This window comes from Tachyglossus aculeatus, chromosome 22 (assembly GCF_015852505.1).
Source record: "Tachyglossus aculeatus isolate mTacAcu1 chromosome 22, mTacAcu1.pri, whole genome shotgun sequence".
Classification (NCBI taxonomy): Eukaryota; Metazoa; Chordata; class Mammalia; order Monotremata; family Tachyglossidae; genus Tachyglossus; species Tachyglossus aculeatus.
Window position 1 is genome coordinate 18483983 of NC_052087.1, and position 18597 is coordinate 18502579.

General features: G+C 43.8%; 1 non-coding gene across 1 annotated transcript; it reads right to left on the minus strand.

Moving 5' to 3' along the window:
• Positions 1-229: 229 nt before the first annotated feature.
• Positions 230-367, minus strand: LOC119944205. The gene has a single exon (XR_005455704.1). It is a non-coding gene; the product is annotated as a small nucleolar RNA SNORA7 (small nucleolar RNA).
• Between the last annotated feature and the right edge of the window lie 18230 nt (positions 368-18597).

Sequence of the window (18597 nt, forward strand, 5' to 3'; positions counted from 1 at the left end):
ATATCTTGTCTTAAGCCGATGAGTCATTTCCAACCCATAGCGACACCACAGACACATCTCTCCCAGAACGCCCCGTCCTCCATCTGCATTCATTTTCGTAGTGGATCCATAGAGTTTCCTTGGTAAAAATCTGGAAGTGGTTTACCATTGCCTCCTTCTGTGCAATAAACTCAAGTCTCCATCTTCAACTCTCTCCCGTGTCGCTACTGCCCAGCATGGGTGAGTTTTGACTTGTAGCAGATTGCCTTCCACTCACTAGCCACTGCCCAAGCTAGGAATGGAATGGGTAGGCCTCTGCTTGACTTTCCCTCCCATAGCCGAGACTGGTAGTGTACTGGAAACTCTCTAGGTGCGGCCCTGAGAGGGGCCTTTGTGCATAGCAAATGCTTAACAAGTGTCATAATTATTAATCAAAATGGGAAGATTGTAAAAGCAACGAATAGTCAGTTCCTTAGAGGCTCAGCTCCCATTAGCCCTTCGGCCTCCCCGGATTCCTTCAGGCAATCTGCAAGGTAATATGGGGTAGATACAAAGATTGTATAAACAACGAATAGTCAGTTCCTTAGAGGCTCAGTTCCCATTAGCCCTTCAGCCTCCCCAGATTCCTTTAGGCCATCTGCAAGGTAACAGGTCAACTAAGACATGAAAACCACGGTCCCAGTTCAGGTTTGGGATGCCAAGGCCTGCTTCTGCTTATTGTTCTAAAACTGCTTCATTGATTCTGTGCCCTCCTGCAGCTCCTCTCCCTTTCAGACTCCGTTACCTCTGCTCTGTTTGTGTTTCCTTTGGGGGGGGCTTCCTCTCAGCAGCCGGACACACCCCATTAAGCCCTCCCATCGTAAAGCCTTTAAATGTTCTCACAGTATTTCTGTCCTATAGTTGGTCTGACTGCAGTCCGCTGCCTTCCCAGAGCTCACAGTGCACTCCCTGGGCTGGGCCAAGCAGACAGACAGACCAGCACGCATTACTCCTCAGTGCAGCCTCTTCTCTTGAAGCAGTATCATCTAGTGGAAAACGTGGCTGGTCTGGGAGTCAGATTCATTCATTCAATCGTATTTACTTAGCGCTTACTGTGTGCAGAGCACTGTACTAAGCACTTGATGACATGCGTTCTAATCCCAGCTGTGACACTTACCTGCTGTGTGATCTTGGACCAGTCATGTAATGTCTCTGTGCCTGTAAAACGGGGATTAAATACCTGTTCTCCCTCCTACTTAGACTGTAAGCCCATGAGGGACAGAGACTGTGTCCAACATGATTATCTTGTATTTAATCCAGCACTTAGTACAGTGCTTGCCATATTGTCTTAAGCAGTCGAGTCATCTCCGACCCATAGCAGCTCCACGGACACATCTTTCCCAGAATGCCCACCTCCATCTGCAATAATTCTGGTAGTGTATCCATAGTGTTTTCTTGGTAAAAAATATGAAGTGGTTTACCAATTCCTTCTTTCGCGCAGTAAACTTGTCTCTGCCCTCAACTCTTTCCCATGCCGCTGCTGCCCAGCCCAGGTGAGTTTTGACTTGTAGCAAATCATCTTCCGCTCACTAGCCACTGCCCAAGCTAGGAATGGAAAGGCTATGTCTCTGTTAGACTCTCCTTCCTGTAGTCAAGACTCGTAGAGTACTGGAAACTCTTCAGATGTGATCCTGAGAGGGGCTTGGGAGAGTAGCTTGGCATGTAGTAAGTGCTTAATGAATACCATAAAATTCATTTTCATCTCTTACTCAGTAGCGTGGAAGGCTTTTGGCCCGAGGTTGGCTATATAGACCTGGATCGAGCCCAAGTTCAAAGCTTTCTAATGTATTGGGATTTAGAATGGACAGAGACACATCAAGAAGTAAGATAGTTACATTTGAGAGATGCTGAAGTGGAAGATCATTATTGTCCCTCAGCAACTCAGACTTCCAACTCAGTGGGTTTGCCTTCAATAAGATTCTGCCTTAGGCCCCATGGGAAACTTTGACTTCAAGTGGAGTAACATTAACAATGGAAATTCCTCCCTGTTCTGCCCTTGGAACTTGACCAGAATGAGCCTATACAAGGGGCGGATATCTTCAGTCTTGTAAAGAGTGGGTGGGGTCAATGACAGTTAATGGGCTCTAATTACCTCCACTGCCACCTCTCCCTCCCTGCCCCACTTGCACCTGGTGCCCCTCCCAGTTGGATCAGTGAAACAGGATCAGGAGAGTTGGTGGGGACCTGGAAACTCCTGATGGCTTTTCCTGCCCTCCCCTTCTCCTGAGCTCCAGAGACTGAAGAGAGGCATGGCAAAACTAGGAGAGTGGCATAAGGGAGCCAGCAAAAGAGATGAAGGCACCTGTCTGGGCTGGGCCTGTTACATGGTGTCCTACAGTGTCCTGGCTAGACTGCCCCACTCCACAGGGGAGGGAGGATGACTCTGGAGAGGGGACAAGAGCAGGGTAAACCTGGAATCAGTGCTAAAATGACAATATAGGTAGCATGACAATGCAAGAAGGATCTGCTGTGAGGCTGATGTTGAGGTTTAATCGGTCTTCTTTAGATCCCTGTCCTTCTGGGCCAGTTGCCGTAAATTGTTCTGGATTCTGCCACTACTGACCCTTCGGAGCGAGATTTGGTCTTTTTCCTATGGCTAAGGAGGGGCTTTTCCGGTCCAGAGTGCCAGACTGTGGTTTATAGCCAGAGTTCCTGGAGGACCATTTTCTCCAAGACTCCAGAATCTTCATCAGTGTCTCATTGTATAAACTACCTTCTTAAACTGAAGCTTTATTTTTAGAGCACAGATGGCAGACGTAAGAGGGCCGAGGCGGCTGCTTCTGCATGCAGTTTGGTTTTATATAAAGCCTTAAAGCTGTACTCTTCGATTTGTTTTTGAACTGATGGGAGAATGGTGGGGTTTTTTTTTCCAAGCCAATCTTTCGATTTGATTCCTTTTTTTACAGACATTATGTCTGATCCAAGAGACTGAACTGCTTAATGATGGTAGCATTAGTAATGGCAGCAATAGTAGTAGCATATATTGACAGCCGTATTGTTTTCCCACTCCTCAAAAAACTCCAGTGGTTGCCCATCCACCTCTGCATCAAACAAAAACTCCTCACCAGTGGCTTTAAAGAACTCAATCACCTTACCCTTTCCAACCTCACCTTGCTACTTTCCTACTACAACCCAGCCCATGCACTTTGCTCCTCTACTGCTAACCTTCTTACTATGCCTCTATCTCATCCATCTCACTGCTGACCCCTTGCCCACATCCTGCCTCTGGCCTGGTACACCCTCCCTTTTCAAATCCGACATATGATTACTCTCTTCCCCCCACCTTCAAAGCCTTATTGAAGGCACATCTCCTCCAAGAGGCCTTCCCTGACTAAGCCCCCCTTTCCTCTTCTCCCACTTCCTTCTGCATCACCCTGACTTGCTCTCTTTGTTCTTCCTCCACCTCCCAGTCCCACAGCGCTTATGTACATATCTGTGATTTATTTGCAGTAATGTCTGTTTTTCCCCGCCCAGACTGTAAGCTTGTTGTGGGCAGGGAATGTCTGTTTATTGTTTTAGTCCCCCAAGCGCTTAGCACAGTGCTCTGTACACAGTAAGCACTTAATAGGATTGAATGAATGAGTGCCTACATTTTTTTTTCCTTTGTGGTAGTTGTTAAATGCTTACTTTTTTTGTTAAAGCATTTCTAAGCTTTCTAAGTGCATGAGGTAGATAATAATAATAATAATAATAATAATAATGGCATTTATTAAGTGCTTACTATGTGCCAAGCACTGTTCTAAGCACTGGGGAGGTTACAAGGAAGGTGATCAAGTTGTCCCACGGGGGGATCACTGAGGCCCAGAGAAATTAAGTGACTTGCCCAAAGTCACACAACTGACAATTGGCAGAGCTGGGATTTGAACTCATGACCTCTAACTCCAAAGCCCGTGCTCTTTCCACTGAGCCACGCTGCACAAGGTAGTCAGGTTGGATGCAACCCATGTCCCACGTGGGGCTCACAGTCTTAATCCCCGTCTTAAAGATGAGGCGACTGAGGCACAGATAAGTGAAGTGACTTGTCCAAGGTCACACAGCAGACAGGTGGATCCGGGATTAGGAACACAGTCCTTCTGACTCCCGGGCTCATGTTCTAACTCTAGAAAATACTGCTCCACGATTTGCCAGTCAATGTACTAAATGCTGGGGTAGATGCAAAGATAATCAAGTAGGAAACAGTCCCTGTCCCACATGGGGCTCACAGTCTAAGTAGGAGGAAGGGGGATTTATTCCCCATTTTACAAATGAGGTAACTGAGGCACAGAGAAGTTAAGTGACTTGTCCAAGTTTACATAGCAGGTGAGCAGCAGAGTGGGGATTAGAACCCAGGTCCTCTGATTCCCAGGCCTATACTCTTTCCATTAGGCGAAATTTCAATCTAGGTTTAGGCTTCCCCACCTATCCTTGCTCCTGCACATCCACTGGTAGAACTATTAATTCCCAGGTAAAGTGGCCCAGCGGTGGGCAGAAGAAGGGAAGAAAAGAAGGATGAGGAGGAGAAAAGGGACTTGTTGAATCCTGAAACTGAACAATAATGTGTGAATGGTACTCTCTGCTTTACAAGGTGAACATAGTTCACCAGGATTTTTCAGGAGTTCTGGCCCAGGGCGCGTGAAGGCATTAGAGAGGCTTTATGGGCCTGAGGGATAAAAAGATCCACCTCATCCTACCTGTGGCAAGCCTGCATTACAGCAGCATGACCTAGTGGAAAGAGTACAGGTCTGGGGGTCAGAGGACCTGGGTGCTAATCCTGGCTCCAGCACTTGTCTGCTGTGCGACCTTGGACAAGTCACTTAACTTCTCTGTGCCTCAGTTCCTCATCTGTAAAATGGGGATTAAGACTGTGAGCCCTATGTTGGATGGGGTCTGTGTCCAACCTATCATCTTGTATCTACCCCAGCGCTTATACAGTTCCTGATACATAGTACACACTTTGCAAATACCACTATTATTATTATAAAAGCTCATTTAGTTAATGTGCTATCAGGTGACCTATGTGTTTTGTTTGCATTTTGGTTGAAGAAACCATCTTGTTTTAATGCGGTTCTGCAGCACTCCAAGACAAGTGTGCGATTGGGCCATCCCTCATTTTACAACGGTTTTAGTTTTACTAGTTCATAGCGGTTGCGTAGCTCGTTGTGGGCAGGGAACGTGTCCGTCAACTCTGTTGTAGTCTCCCAAGAGCTTAGTTCGGTGCTCTGCCTGTAGTAAGTGCTCAATAAATATCACTGATGATGGGGCGGGATGGGGCTAGAGCCTCTCCTGTCTCTTAATGATGCACTTGGCTCTGTGACCTTTGGGCACTTGGTATTTTCTCCACAGCACCTATGTATATGTCCATAAATTATATATTATAAACTACTTCTAGACTGTAAGCTCGTGTGGGCAGAGAACGTGTCTATCAAGTCTGTTGTGTTGTACTCTACCAAGTGCTTGGAACAGTGCTCTGCATACAGTAAGCATTGAATACCACTGAATGATGATCATGATGGTATTTATTAAGCACTTACTATGTGTCAAAGATTTTGTTAAGCACAGATCTGATGGGACACAGTCCCTATCCCATTTGGGACTCAACAGTATTGAGTGTTTACTGTGTGCGTAGCACTGTACTAAGCATTTGGGAGGGTATAATACTATAGAGTTGATAGACACATTCCCTGTCCACAAGGAGCTTTCAGCCTAGAGGAGGAGTTTACAATTTCAGGTCTAGACTCAGTCTGACGTGCTACAGAACAGGATACTGAGGCACAAAAGTTAAGTGACTTACCCAGGGTCATATAGCAGGTGAGTAGCATCCATCTCAGACCCCTGACATCCATAGCCATGCTCTTTATACCAGGTCACGTTGCCTCCCACCTCTTTAATAAAGCCCGTGTTCTTTCCACTTTCCCTAAACAGGTAGGCAGGGCCCCGTTCCCTGCCCAAGGGGAGCTTATATATTGAGACCAGTGTTGGGTAGGGATTGTCTTTATATGTTGCCAACTTGTACTTCCCAAGCGCTTAATACAGTGCTCTGCACACAGTAAGTGCTCAATAAATACGATTGATTGATTATATTTTTCTGACTGACTGACAGACTGAGCTCCTTCCTTCCTCTCCCCCTCGTCCCCCCTCCATCCCCCACATCTTACCTCCTTCCCTACAGCACCTGTATATATGTATATATGTTTGTACATATTTATTACTCTATTTATTTATTTATTTATTTTACTTGTACATATTCTATTTATTTTGTTAGTATGTTTGGTTTTATCTCCCCCTTTTAGACTGTGAGCCCACTGTTGGGTAGGGACTGTCTCTATGTGTTGCCAATTTGTACTTCCCAAGCACTTAGTACAGTGCTCTGCACACAGTAAGCGCTCAATAAATACGATTGATGATGATGATGATTTGACTCAGATTCTCCCTTGGCTCAAAACACATCCGTAACATGAGATGTTTCTAATTCATGAACTAAATTGTGCCTTACATATGGAGACTTGAAGCTTGGCTTTCTGTCCTTGACCTGCTACCCAGAGTGCCTTGTAATTCTTAGAATCTCCCTTTTATGATGTTTCTGTGACCACAGAGCCCTTTTAACTTTGTAAGACTGGGTTGACTGCACAGATTCTGCCTGTTCTCGGAACGTGGTTCAGTGAGGAATGCCTTGCAGTTCTCTCTTCCTACAGTGGATTTGGCTGTAGTGGGCCCTCATTAAAAATCCTGTAACAGTAGCTAGGATGTAAAATCACTAACACTTTACAAAGGCTAAATTGCTCTCACTGTTTTCAAGGAGGAGTAGGTTCTAGATAGAGTGGTAGCTGGAGCGTTTTGATGAACAGGCCAACTGTTTTATTTGGGAAAGACTTTTGAAACCTAGTTGCCTTAAGATCCCACCAGCCTTTGTGTGGGACAAGTCCCTGCAGGCAACTTACCACTGCAGCTGGCACTCTGATTTCCCCTTAAAGAGGGCTTAAGGGAAAGGTGAAGAAAGAATTACTCTAGATAGTAGAAATTGAGCTGTACTAGTTAGCAGAGATCATAGGCTGCTTTTCTTGAGGCATTTGTTCAAAGCCAGCTAAAACTCAATGTTTCACAGAATGTCTGTCCATTATGTGAGTTTCTTCCAGCAATCACTACTACATTTCAAATAGTAGCCCAGAGCTCAGTGTCCACTGAGTGCTACAAGATTACAATCTTGGGAGAGTACAATACAATAAACAGATACATTTCCTGCCGACAACAAGCTTACAGTTTAGAGGGGCAAAGACAGACATTAATATAAAGTAAATTACAGATACATGCATTAATGCTGCAGGGCTGGTGGGGAGGGACAACAAAGGGAGCAAGTTAGGGGGGTGCGGAAGGGAGTGGGAGAAGAAGAAAGCAGGGGGCTTAGTCAGGGAAGGCCTCCTGTAGAAATGTGCCTTCAGTAATAATAATGATGACATTTATTAAGTGCTTACCATGTGCAAAGCACTGTTCTAAGCGCTGGGGAGGTTACAAGGTGATCAGGTTGTTCCATGGGGGGCTCCCAGTCTTAATCCCCATTTTACAGATGAGGTAACTGAGGCACAGAAAAGTTAAGTGACTTGCCCACATTCACACAGCTGACAAGTGGCGGAGCTGGGTTTTGAGTCCATGACCTCTGACTCCAAAGCCCATGCTTTTTCCACTGAGCCATGCTGCTTCTCAATAAGGCTTTGAAGTGGGGGCTTGGGAGCCAAAGGACTCAAATTCAAAAACCAACCCTACCAATTGCATGCTGGGTGACCTGGGGCAAGTCCATTTTACAGAGTGACATGAAGAAGCTATTAAATAAACATTCTCTCTCCCCCTTAAACTGTGAGTAGCATGTGGGACAGGGAGTTAATCTGCCCCAGCAGTTAATAAACACTTAACAAATACCACTATTATTATTATTACTATTAGTAATAATAATGGTAAGCATTTTCTTGTATTGGCTTTTCCTTTCGTTTTTTTCCCCTTGAGCACAGTTCTGCCCATTCCACAGGAGGGGAGGGATGCTAACCCAGCCCTTCGCCCCCAACCCTCCTCCTGGCCTCTTTGTGTTAGACAGTTCATCAGTCAGAACAGATTTTGGGCAATGCGGACAGGGATTACCCTGATGATCGAGTTTCCTTCCTGAAGCTTACGCTGCCAGGTGCTGCCTCAGCCATGACAAATGGGCTGCCGGCCTCCAACTGGGTTGGCCACACCACCTCCACCTGCCGTCCTCAGCCCCGCCGCCACGGAACAGAGAGTATGGCGATCCCAGCAGCACACGGAGCAGCTTTCAGCTTTTGTTTGAGACTTAGCCCGGTGCAGCAGGATCCAAGTTCCAGGTGGCTGGGACTTGCTGGGAAGAAGTGGGGAGTGTCATGTTAAAGACCTAGTGAATCTTATTTGGGAAAGGAATCTTTCTAGGAAATGTGTTACCTATGAATTTTCCCCCACCCACTTTATAGCTGGACTCTGAACAGCTCGAGATAACATATTCTGTAAAAACAGACTACTTAAGGGACAAGGAAGGAAAGTAGAGGCAATTCTGGAACACCCCTTAGAGCCTTGTGGAAGGTGGACTCCATCTCCGGTTAATTCTTTTTTTTCCATGTTGGCAAGAGACTCCACCTCCTCTCTGTCCCCTTCGCAAAGCTCCATCCCCTTTTCTCACTTACACTCAAAAGATCAAGTGACTTTTCCAAATGGGGAAAACTCCTTGTGGGTAAGGAGCATGTCTAACTCTATTGTATCATCATCAGTGATTTTTATTGTGTGCTTACTATGAGCACAGCACTATACTAAGTGCTTGGGAAAACAATAAAACAGAGAGGGTTTCTATCATCTGGGTACTAATCAGTTCAGCCATATTTAAGCTGTCGTCCAATTTTTCCTTCAGAGAAGTTCACACCATGTTTCCCCACTCAAGAAACTCCTGTGGTTGGCCATCCACCTAAACATCAGGCAAAAACTCTTCACCACTGTCTTTAAAATACTTAACCACCTTGCCCGCTCCTAACCTCACTACTCTCCTTCTACCACCCAGCCTGCATACTTCGTTCCTCTGATGCTAATCTTCTCATTACCTTGATCTCATCTATCTCATCAGTGACCTCTTGCCCACATCCTACCTCTGACCCTCCCTTCTCTTATCAGACAGATAATTGCTGTCCCCCCCTCTTCAAGCCTTATTGAAAGCACATTTCCTACAGGAAGCTGGCCCTGACTGAGCCTTCCTCTCCTCTTCTTCCGCTGCCATCTGCACCACTCATACTTGCTCCTTCCTTCATCCTCTCTCCCTTCCCGTTGGCACATATGTAAAAATCTGTATATATATTTCTTATTTATATTAATATCTGTCTCCCCCTATAGACTGTGAGCTCGTGGGCAGGGAATATGTTTGTTATATTGTACTCTCCCAAGTGCTTAGTGCAGTGTTTTGCATAACAGTAAGTACTCAAATATGATTTATAATAGACACATTTCCTGCTCACATGAGCTTACAGTCTAGAAGGGGAGACAGGCATTAATTAATACAAAGATTTACAATATATATTTTAAAGATATTACATAAGTACTGTAGGGTTGAGGGTGGGGTAAATATCAAATGCCCAAAGGTCACAGATCTAAGTGTATAGATGATGCAGAAGCAGGAAGGAGCCAGGGAAAAGAGGGCTTAATTGGGGAAGGCCTCTTGGAGGAGGTGAGACCTTAATTATGCTTTGGAAGATGGGGAGAGTGGTGGTCTGCCATATATGGAGGAAGAGGGAGTTCCAGGCTATGGGGAGGATGTGGGAAAGGGGTTGGGAGCGAGATAGATGAGATGGGCACAGTGAGTAAGCTATGAGGCAATGGGCGTGGTAGCTCTGGAAACACTTCTTTAGAGTCCTAGCTTGTTCTCTGAAATGATTCATTCCAGAACTTCTTGCTTCAACTGAGCTTGCTCAGTCCAAGATCCTGTTTCTTGGCTGCAGCAGGGAGAATCTGGGGGACACTCAACACTGAGGGAGCATGCCTTGTCTCTTGCCTTAAGTGACTCCTTTCCTGCTCCGGGTGCTCTCCTTGGACATGCTGGCAGTCAATCCCCTTGAAGTAGTTCATTCCCTTAGGAGTTTAATAGGCACAGACAGACAAAGGACCCTTGGAGCCAACACACTTCTGTCTCTTAATTACAAGTTTGTTAGGCCTTAATGAGCTAGACGGATGTTTCAACTCTCCAGATTTCCTTGTCAGTATAGATTAAGTTCAGAAGGATTGATTGTGGCCCTAAATTCACTGAGGCAGTAAGTTCTTTCTGTTTTCTATAATAAGAAGGAACTCTATTAGCGCAGGAAAGGAATCTCTCCCTTTTCTCCCAGGATTATTACTTAGCTGACCTTTGTATTCAGAGAAGACACTATTGACTGTGAGGTTTATCTCCAGTGTGGGTCAGGCAGAGGAGGTTAATGGGGTAACTGTGATCCCGGCCACATTGTGCCCCCTAAAAGGTTCCTTTTTTGTAGTATATTTGATGTTAGTAGTAGTAATAATAATAATAATAATGATATTTGTTAAATGCTTACTATATGCCAAAGGCTGTAATAAGCACTGGGGTAGATACAAAATAACTGGATTGGACACAGCCCCTTTCCCATAAGGGACTTAGCCCAAGAATCAATCAATGGTATTTATTGAGTGCTTACTGTGCTCAGAGCATTGTACTAAGTGCTTGGGAGAGTACAAGACAAAGGAGTTGATAGATACGTTTCCTGTCCACAGTGAAAAGCAGCATGGCCTAGTGGCACAGGCTTGGGAGTCAGAGGACATGGGTTCTAATCCTGGCTCTGCCACTTGTCTGCTGTGTGACCTTGAGGAAGTCACTTAACTTCTCTGTGCCTCAGTTACCTCATCTGTAAAATGGGGATTAAGATTATGAGCCCCACATGGGACACCTGATTACTCTGTATCTACCCCAGTGCTTAGAACAGTGCTTGGCACATAGTAAGCGCTTAACAACTACCATTATAATATTATTAGTTTTGAGAGGGGGAGAACAAGGAGGGAGAACAGATGTTGACTTCCCATTTTACAGATTATGAAGCTGAGGCATAGAGAAGTTAATTGATGTGCCCAAAGTCATACAGCAGGGAAGTGGCAAAACTGGGATTAGGATCCAGATCCTCTGACTTTAAGGCCTGTGCCTTGTTAGCACTTTTTCTAACTTTTTTAGCTTCTGCAGGTGATCAGTAGTAGTTGTTGAGCCCTTACTCTCTGCACAGTATCAGAGTAAGTGCATGGGATAGTCTAAAGGAGTTGAAAGGCAGCAAAACCTAGTGGAAAGAGCACAGGTCTGAGAGTCAGAACACCTTCTAATCCCAGTTCTGCCACTTGCCTGCTGTGTGACCCTGGCAACTTACTTGACTTCTCTGTGCCTATCTTCTCATCTGTAAAATGGGGATTCAATAGGAAGGATTCTTCCTCCTATTTAGACTGTAAAGCCCCTGTGGGCCAGGGACTGCAGCCAACCTGATTGATTTGTATCTACCCCAGCACTTAGAACAGTGATTGACACACAGTAAACACTTAAAAGATACCATAGTTGTCCTCATCCTCCCTACTATCAAGGTGCTCACAATATAAGGGAGCAAGTGGGCACTAAAATAAATTACAGGTAATGCTACTAGGTAATGAGTGAGTACCCAAGCACTTAAGCACAGAACTGTTGTAGTGGGTGACAGGGGATGGAGAGATGAGAGAGAAATTACAGAAGGCCTCCTGGAGGAGATGTTTTCTCAGAAGGGCCTTTAAAATGGGAAGAGCAGTTGGCTGCTGTATTTGAAGGGGGAGGGAAGGCAAGAGGTTAGCAGTGCAACAGAATGAGGCAATATTAGTAGTTTTGGCTTGAGACGAACACTAGCCGGGGTATAGTGGAGGAGGAGTGAGGATAAATAAAGGGGAGAGAGCTGATTGAAGGTTTCCACCTGACAGAGAAGAATTGTAAGTTTTTGAATGGGGAGATGTGCACAAAACAAAGTATTAGGGAAAACATCCCTAATAGTGCACAAAAATGATGTCTTGCATCCTCATCTTTTAATCCTTAAACTTTTCTCAGAAATGCGTTTCTCAGAAGGAGTTGCTCCTTTTTTGATAGTAATATGCTATACTAGCCTATTTTCAGCAACTGACTCCCATTATTCATCTGGGATGCAGCACTCCAGGAGGCTTTGTCTTACCTTGTCCTTAAAACATTTCCTCTGTCCTCCTTGATTTCAGTCCTCCACAAGACAGTTGTTTGGCTATCCTGCTGTCTGTCACTCATTCTCGTCACATGTCCTACTACACATAGATATATAGAGATGAGTGTAGATTGAAAGCTAGGAGATTGACTGTGTTATAGAATGTCACTGAAATCTTGTTTTGCCATTTGATAATGTGTGGTCCCCTGATTTTTATTTTAAATCATTACACTTGCTCAGTATTGATCTTTCGATTGAGACCCTACAGCTCCTCTGACTGGTGAAATGTGGAGGCTGTCTCCCCTGAGGACACATTTCCTGGGGCAGTGTAAGACTAGTTTTTCACATGCATGGATTGTGCCTGTCCTCAGATTGCAGCTCCAGTGTCTCACCTGATCTGGACCCTATAGAAAGCAAGACTTCTCCATCTGGGGAGCCCTGGGCTGTCCACTATTCCTTAGGTAACTTGGGTCCCGGGTGGTCCTCAGGAGCTGCTATTAGCATGGGGGAATTAGGTCGCTATAACTGCTCCTATGATGGAAATTATAGCCGTAGAGCTGGAGTACCTCCACCTTACCCTCTCCTGGGCATTCCTTTGGGCACAGACAAATTCAGGTCTGGCTGATCGGAACCCCAGATTGTTTTCTAATTGCTAGAATAGGTAGAATAAGGCTTCATTAAAAGCCATACAGTTTTTATGTACACATGCTGTGAGTACAGTTTCCAAACTGGCCCTAGCACCACTGGACCAGTGACATTTTATCATACCGCTTTCTACCCTGCTTCCCTAAACCACTACAGATAAAGGAGAAGAGACCTGGTATTTCAACCTCCTAGTCATTGTACAGCAAATACTGCTAGGCCCAGATTTAGAACCCCAAAGCACCTTCAAAAAGTTCTGAATTATCCCAAAAGAATGAATGCACCTTCAGTCAAATCCAAGTATTTACTGCATACTTACTCTGTGAAGCGCACTGTCCTAAGTGCCTGTGAAAGTACAATAAAGTAAAAACATGATTCCTGTTGTCATGGTGCCTGATTTTTCACACCAAGGCAGAATAAAATGGGGCTTTTTGCTCTATCTCCAGCTGCTGCAAAAGTCAAACATAACTCAATCATATCACTTCCCTTCAAAGTCCTTTCCCTCCGTTTTCCCCCTCATTTTTTGCTCCACCCCCTTCCTTTTTAATGATAAGAATGTGGATGCTAGATAGAGAAATGTGAGCTCTTGTTGCCTGTGGGGTTTGGAGATATCATTCCAATTGAGAACTCAGGTTTAGGGTAGGATTATGGGGTTTTCTTCCCAAAATCTGAGGCCTGAGCTTGAATGAAGGTCCCACAGCCCTGCCAGTTTTGACCACCTATGGTAAACCCTAAAGCTGATATAATAACAATAATAAGTGTGGGATTTAAGTGCTTACTATGTGTCAAGCACTGTATTGAGTGCTAGGGATGATATAAGGTAATCAGGTTCCACCTGGGGCTCAGTCTGTAGGAGAGAGGGACATTCAGGTGAGCAGACAGTGCTGCATCTTCTTGAAGAGGTGATATTGAATGAAGCTGGAGAACTGTTCCTGATTGGTAATTTTGTATCAAATTCTTCATCAGTTTCCACCTAATCATCCCTTATTACCATTTACAGAAGAAATATAAATAATTAGCAATAATGGATGTTTTATGAAAGAACCTAGTCCAGGAGGAGACTGAGGTTATTGCAAAATATCTGTTACCATTGAGCCTGATTTTGCCTTAAATGATTCTGCAAACTGGAAAAGGAAAGGGCATTATAAGAAAAAAAAAAAACCCACGTATTTAGCACAGCCCCAGTCAACCCACATGTGCCAAAATCCAACTTCCTGACTTCACCGGATGGTAGAAAACATAGCGGGAGGTTGTTCTCAGTAAAATCAGTTCGCTATGCCAGATGCAGTGGGAAGTTAATTCCGGGGGGAGGGGGGAAGAAGTACAAAGAAAATTTTTTAAAAAGCTCCAATTGCTTTAAAGCGTGAATGTGAAAAATTGAAGCCTGACCATTAGCTTTAAGGCACTCCAACAGCGCTCTTCTTCCTTCCTGTCCAATCTCTTCTGTCACTACACTCCAGCTCATACTCTTACTCCCCTTTTCACTGCCTTATTTTCAACTCTCCTCCTCTGCTCACACTCTCCCTCCCTTCTCCTGAGTTCTGTTTTTTTCACGTCACAGCCTCCCCTAGTCCTTTTATACATATAGATTAACGTAGTTTACAATTTCATCATGTTCTCATCCACATATCTTTTACTTGTAACTTATTTTATGTCTCTCTCTCCCTCGCTGGATTGTATGATCCTTGGGGCCAGGGATAATATCTCCTAACTACTATATTCTCCCAAGTACTGATGAATTTATTAACAACTTTCCTCTGCATTCATGTATATATGTGTATTTATTTATTTTGATCACTCCTTCTAGTTCTTTACCCCAGTTAGAGTGTAAGCTCCTTTTGGAAACCCATCACTCCATTGTTCTGTACTTCCCAAGTTCCTAATACTGTGCCAAGTAGGAACTCAAGTACCATTACAAATATAAGGCTGTGCACACAGTGGGTGCTCATTAAATACTATTGATTAGGTCATTTGTGGCCAGAGAGCCTCAAGTGATGGGACAATTCATTCAATTGTATTTACTGAGCGCTTACTGTGTGCATTGTACTATGACACGGGGAAATAAAAAGAAGGAAAATTAATCCCAGGGAAGGGCAATTTGAATGTTAATTTACCTAGTGAGCTGCTGGTCCTCTGCTGACTCCTGTTCTTGAGACTGTTTCTGTAGTTCCAAGAAGCTAAATGATGAGTTGGCACCATCATCCATTCCTGGCTGGAGGCTGGGAGAAAGGATTGTGCATTTCCCAGGCTGCCCAGCAGACAGGGCAGAGCAGCCCTAGAAACAGTGAGAGTTGCTGGCAGAGACTACAGGAAGTGTAAGGGAATCAGGGAAGAAAGCAAATTGGGTGAAGGGATGGGTGTTTTCCATTTTTGTTTTTTTAAATGGTAGTTAGGTGCTAATCATGGGCCAAGTACTGGTTCGAGGACAGTATAGAGTAGGAGATGAAGTTTGGAGGGTAGTAGTAGAATACGTCCAACCTGCCTTTTTCCATATACGTGTGCAAATGTTTTCAAAACTGTGGAAAAGCTGAAATGCCAAGAATCTATCCCAGTGATGCGATGACTTATGAAATCATTTTTTCCTAGGAAATAGTGAATTCCAACAATGCCAGTCTCAGACTGTTGCATTTAAATGCATTTGTAGTTCACTTTACTCTGTCAGTTAGAAATGATCTATTGATCACCAAGTTTTTTAACTTGTAGCACTGGTGGAGAGTTGTGCCCCATTTGCCACCATAGGCTGAAACTGAAAGACCCTGTCTGCTGATGACAGGTAATGCTGAAAGCATGCCTTACTTTTGTAGGTTTTGAACCAACCCTCAACAACCAATAACTGTACTATGACCCCACATGGCACAGGGACTGTGTCCAACCCGATTTGCTTGTATCCACCCCAGTGCTTAGTACAGTGCCTGGTACATAATAAGCGCTTAACAAATACCATTATTATTATTACTATTATTGCTTAGGCCTGGGAAGTGAGGGAGACCAGCTGTTCACTTTAACTGCAGAATCTGTTCTGGCTTTCTAGGGAAAGCCTGTTGCGCAAGGCTTTTGCTCCGTTTCCTTTGAGATAAGGTGAGTGAGAGATGGCCATTAATAATAATAATAATAATAATAATAATAATAATGGCATTTATTAAGCACTTACTATGTGCAAAGCACTGTTCTAAGCACTGGGGAGGTTACAGGGTGATCAGGTTGTCCCAAGGGGGGCTCACAGTCTTAATCCCCATTTTACAGATGAGGTAACTGAGGCACAGAGAAGTTAAGTGACTTGCCCAAAGTCACACAGCTGACAATGGGCAGAGCTGGGATTTGAACCCATGACCTCTGACTCCAAAACCTGTGCTCTTTCCACTGAGCCACGCTGCTTCTTCTACTCTTCCAGCTAAATCAGCTGTCTCCATGTACCCAAACTCTAGTAGATTAGACATCTTTTGGAGGAAAAAGGATGCCTTTTGTCTCTGGTTTGTCAAATTACAGTTTGAATACTGTTACCTGCCTCCAAGTCTCCCCTTAACTCAGCTGTTACGATGAGCTTTCTAAAACATTGTGTTGCACAGAGCTTTCCACTCTCAAAACCCTCCAAAAGTAGTGGCACATTTGTCCTTCATCAAACGAACTCCTGACCATTGACTCTAAGGCCCTCCACTAGTTCTCTCCCTCTTATCCATCCACTCTCTCCTCATCACTACACCCTGTCTTACACGTTCAGGACCTCCTGCTTAGAACTCCTCCCAACTTCAACTTGGCCACCCCACAACTCTCCCCATTTTTCAGAATGCTTCTGAAATTCTTCCTTCTGCAGGAGGTTTTCCCCAACTAATTTTTCTTCTCCCCAACATCCTTCCCACTATCATTTCAGGACTTCCGTACATGGTGTTTTATATAACCTACTTTAGAGCACTTCCTCTTTCAACTGGTAAATTATTTTATGTCAGTCTCACCACTCAATTGTAAGTTTGTCGTGGGTAGGGATTGTGTCATCTTCAATTGAACCCACCCACACCTTTAGTTCACTGCTAAGCACACATTAGGCACTCAAAATACGATTGATTTGTAATAGTATCAGTGAGGACTGACTTTGAGAGTGACAGGCAGTGAGAAGCTGCCTCCATCCTTTAATGTGTCTAAGTTCTCTCCTGTACTTTAAAGGTAATTCTCAATAATGACATGTTGGATCTGTCCCAGAAGGCCAGGGCTCTTACTGTGTTTTTTCTTTCTCTGTCATCTTTACCTCAGAGACAACGAGATCTGGGGTGTTGGGAGGGTAGCTCTATACTGCCTAAGTAAGCAGAGGTTTGAGCAATTATCTGGCAGATTGCATACTCTCTGTAGATTGTGTAATTGGATATTTCCAGCTTGTAATGCGATCTGGAACCACAGAATCTCTGAGATTGCTATTCTCGAATATTATTATTATAATATTTAAGCACTTGCTATGTGTCAAGCACTGTTCTAAGCACTGGGGTAGATACAAGTTAGATTGGACACAGTCCCTGTCTCACATGGGGACTCACATTCTAACTAGAAGGGAAAACAGGTACTGAATATCCATTTTGCAGTTGAGGAAACTGAGATACAGAGAACTGAAATGACTTGCCCAAGGTCACACAACAGATACATGGCAGAGCCAGGATTAGAACTCAGAAGCCCTGACATCCAGGCCTATGCTCTTTCCACTAGGCCGTGCTGCTGAAACTCTATCTTGGGAACTAATTTTTATGGTTGGAAGACTGAGGAAAAATACGAAGTAAGTTTAATTCTTTTCCAAGAGGAAACACTCATGTGGAAGGGAAATCCAAAAAGAAAAAATAGGTAAATAAATAGATATGCATCTTGGTAGTTCCAGACCGACAGATGAGAAACCGCTAAGGATGTTTACTAGGAAGCAATACTTTCACCTTGTTAGTCCACACAAACGAAGTCTCTCCCTGAGACTTAACTTCTAAATGAAGAAATATTGCAGAGTCCAAAAGTTTTCACCAACCTTTACTATGAAGAGTTATTTCAATCTTGAAGACAAACTTGACTTTGCAGTTCTTGTCTTTACCAATCAACAAGCCTTCTTGCGAACAAGGGTTTGCTTGGGAATGTACAACACAAACATTTAATATATGGAACATGACATGCTGTAGACTTTGCCATATGATAATTTTATACTGAGAATTTTCATTGGTTATTGCCACTAATGCCAAAGTGCTTATTTCCTGTGACTCACAATTTGTGCTTTCACGAATTTTTCAATGAATGAGTTTATTGAACTGAGTGATTTTTTTTTTTTTGTATAAACAGGAAAGTACATTGGGTGTGAACACAGCATATTTAAACATAACATCGCCTAGCATTACCAGAAGTACCACTAAGTGTCAGTATAACACAGGAAAAAGTAGAAATTAATATGCCCACTACCTACTTAACTACAGTGATCATGGCTATACTTCCTTTTCTGCTTTGCACTAAAACGCATTTTAAATAAAAAATTCAAAATGCAAGTAGAGAGAGAGAGAGCATTATCCATGGAAATTAACTGATAAAACACAATCATATTTCAATTTTCTTTTTATTATTTAATTTAATGACTGTGTTTTGATCACAGCGTCATGATGAGATAGGTTCCAGAGTAAAATCTAGATCTCAACATATCACTTTCCTAATCTGTTGTTTTTTTTTAGTTGTGCATTGATATGGACTTCTCGGTTCAGAAAACAAGGCACTATAACTATTTTATCAGCTA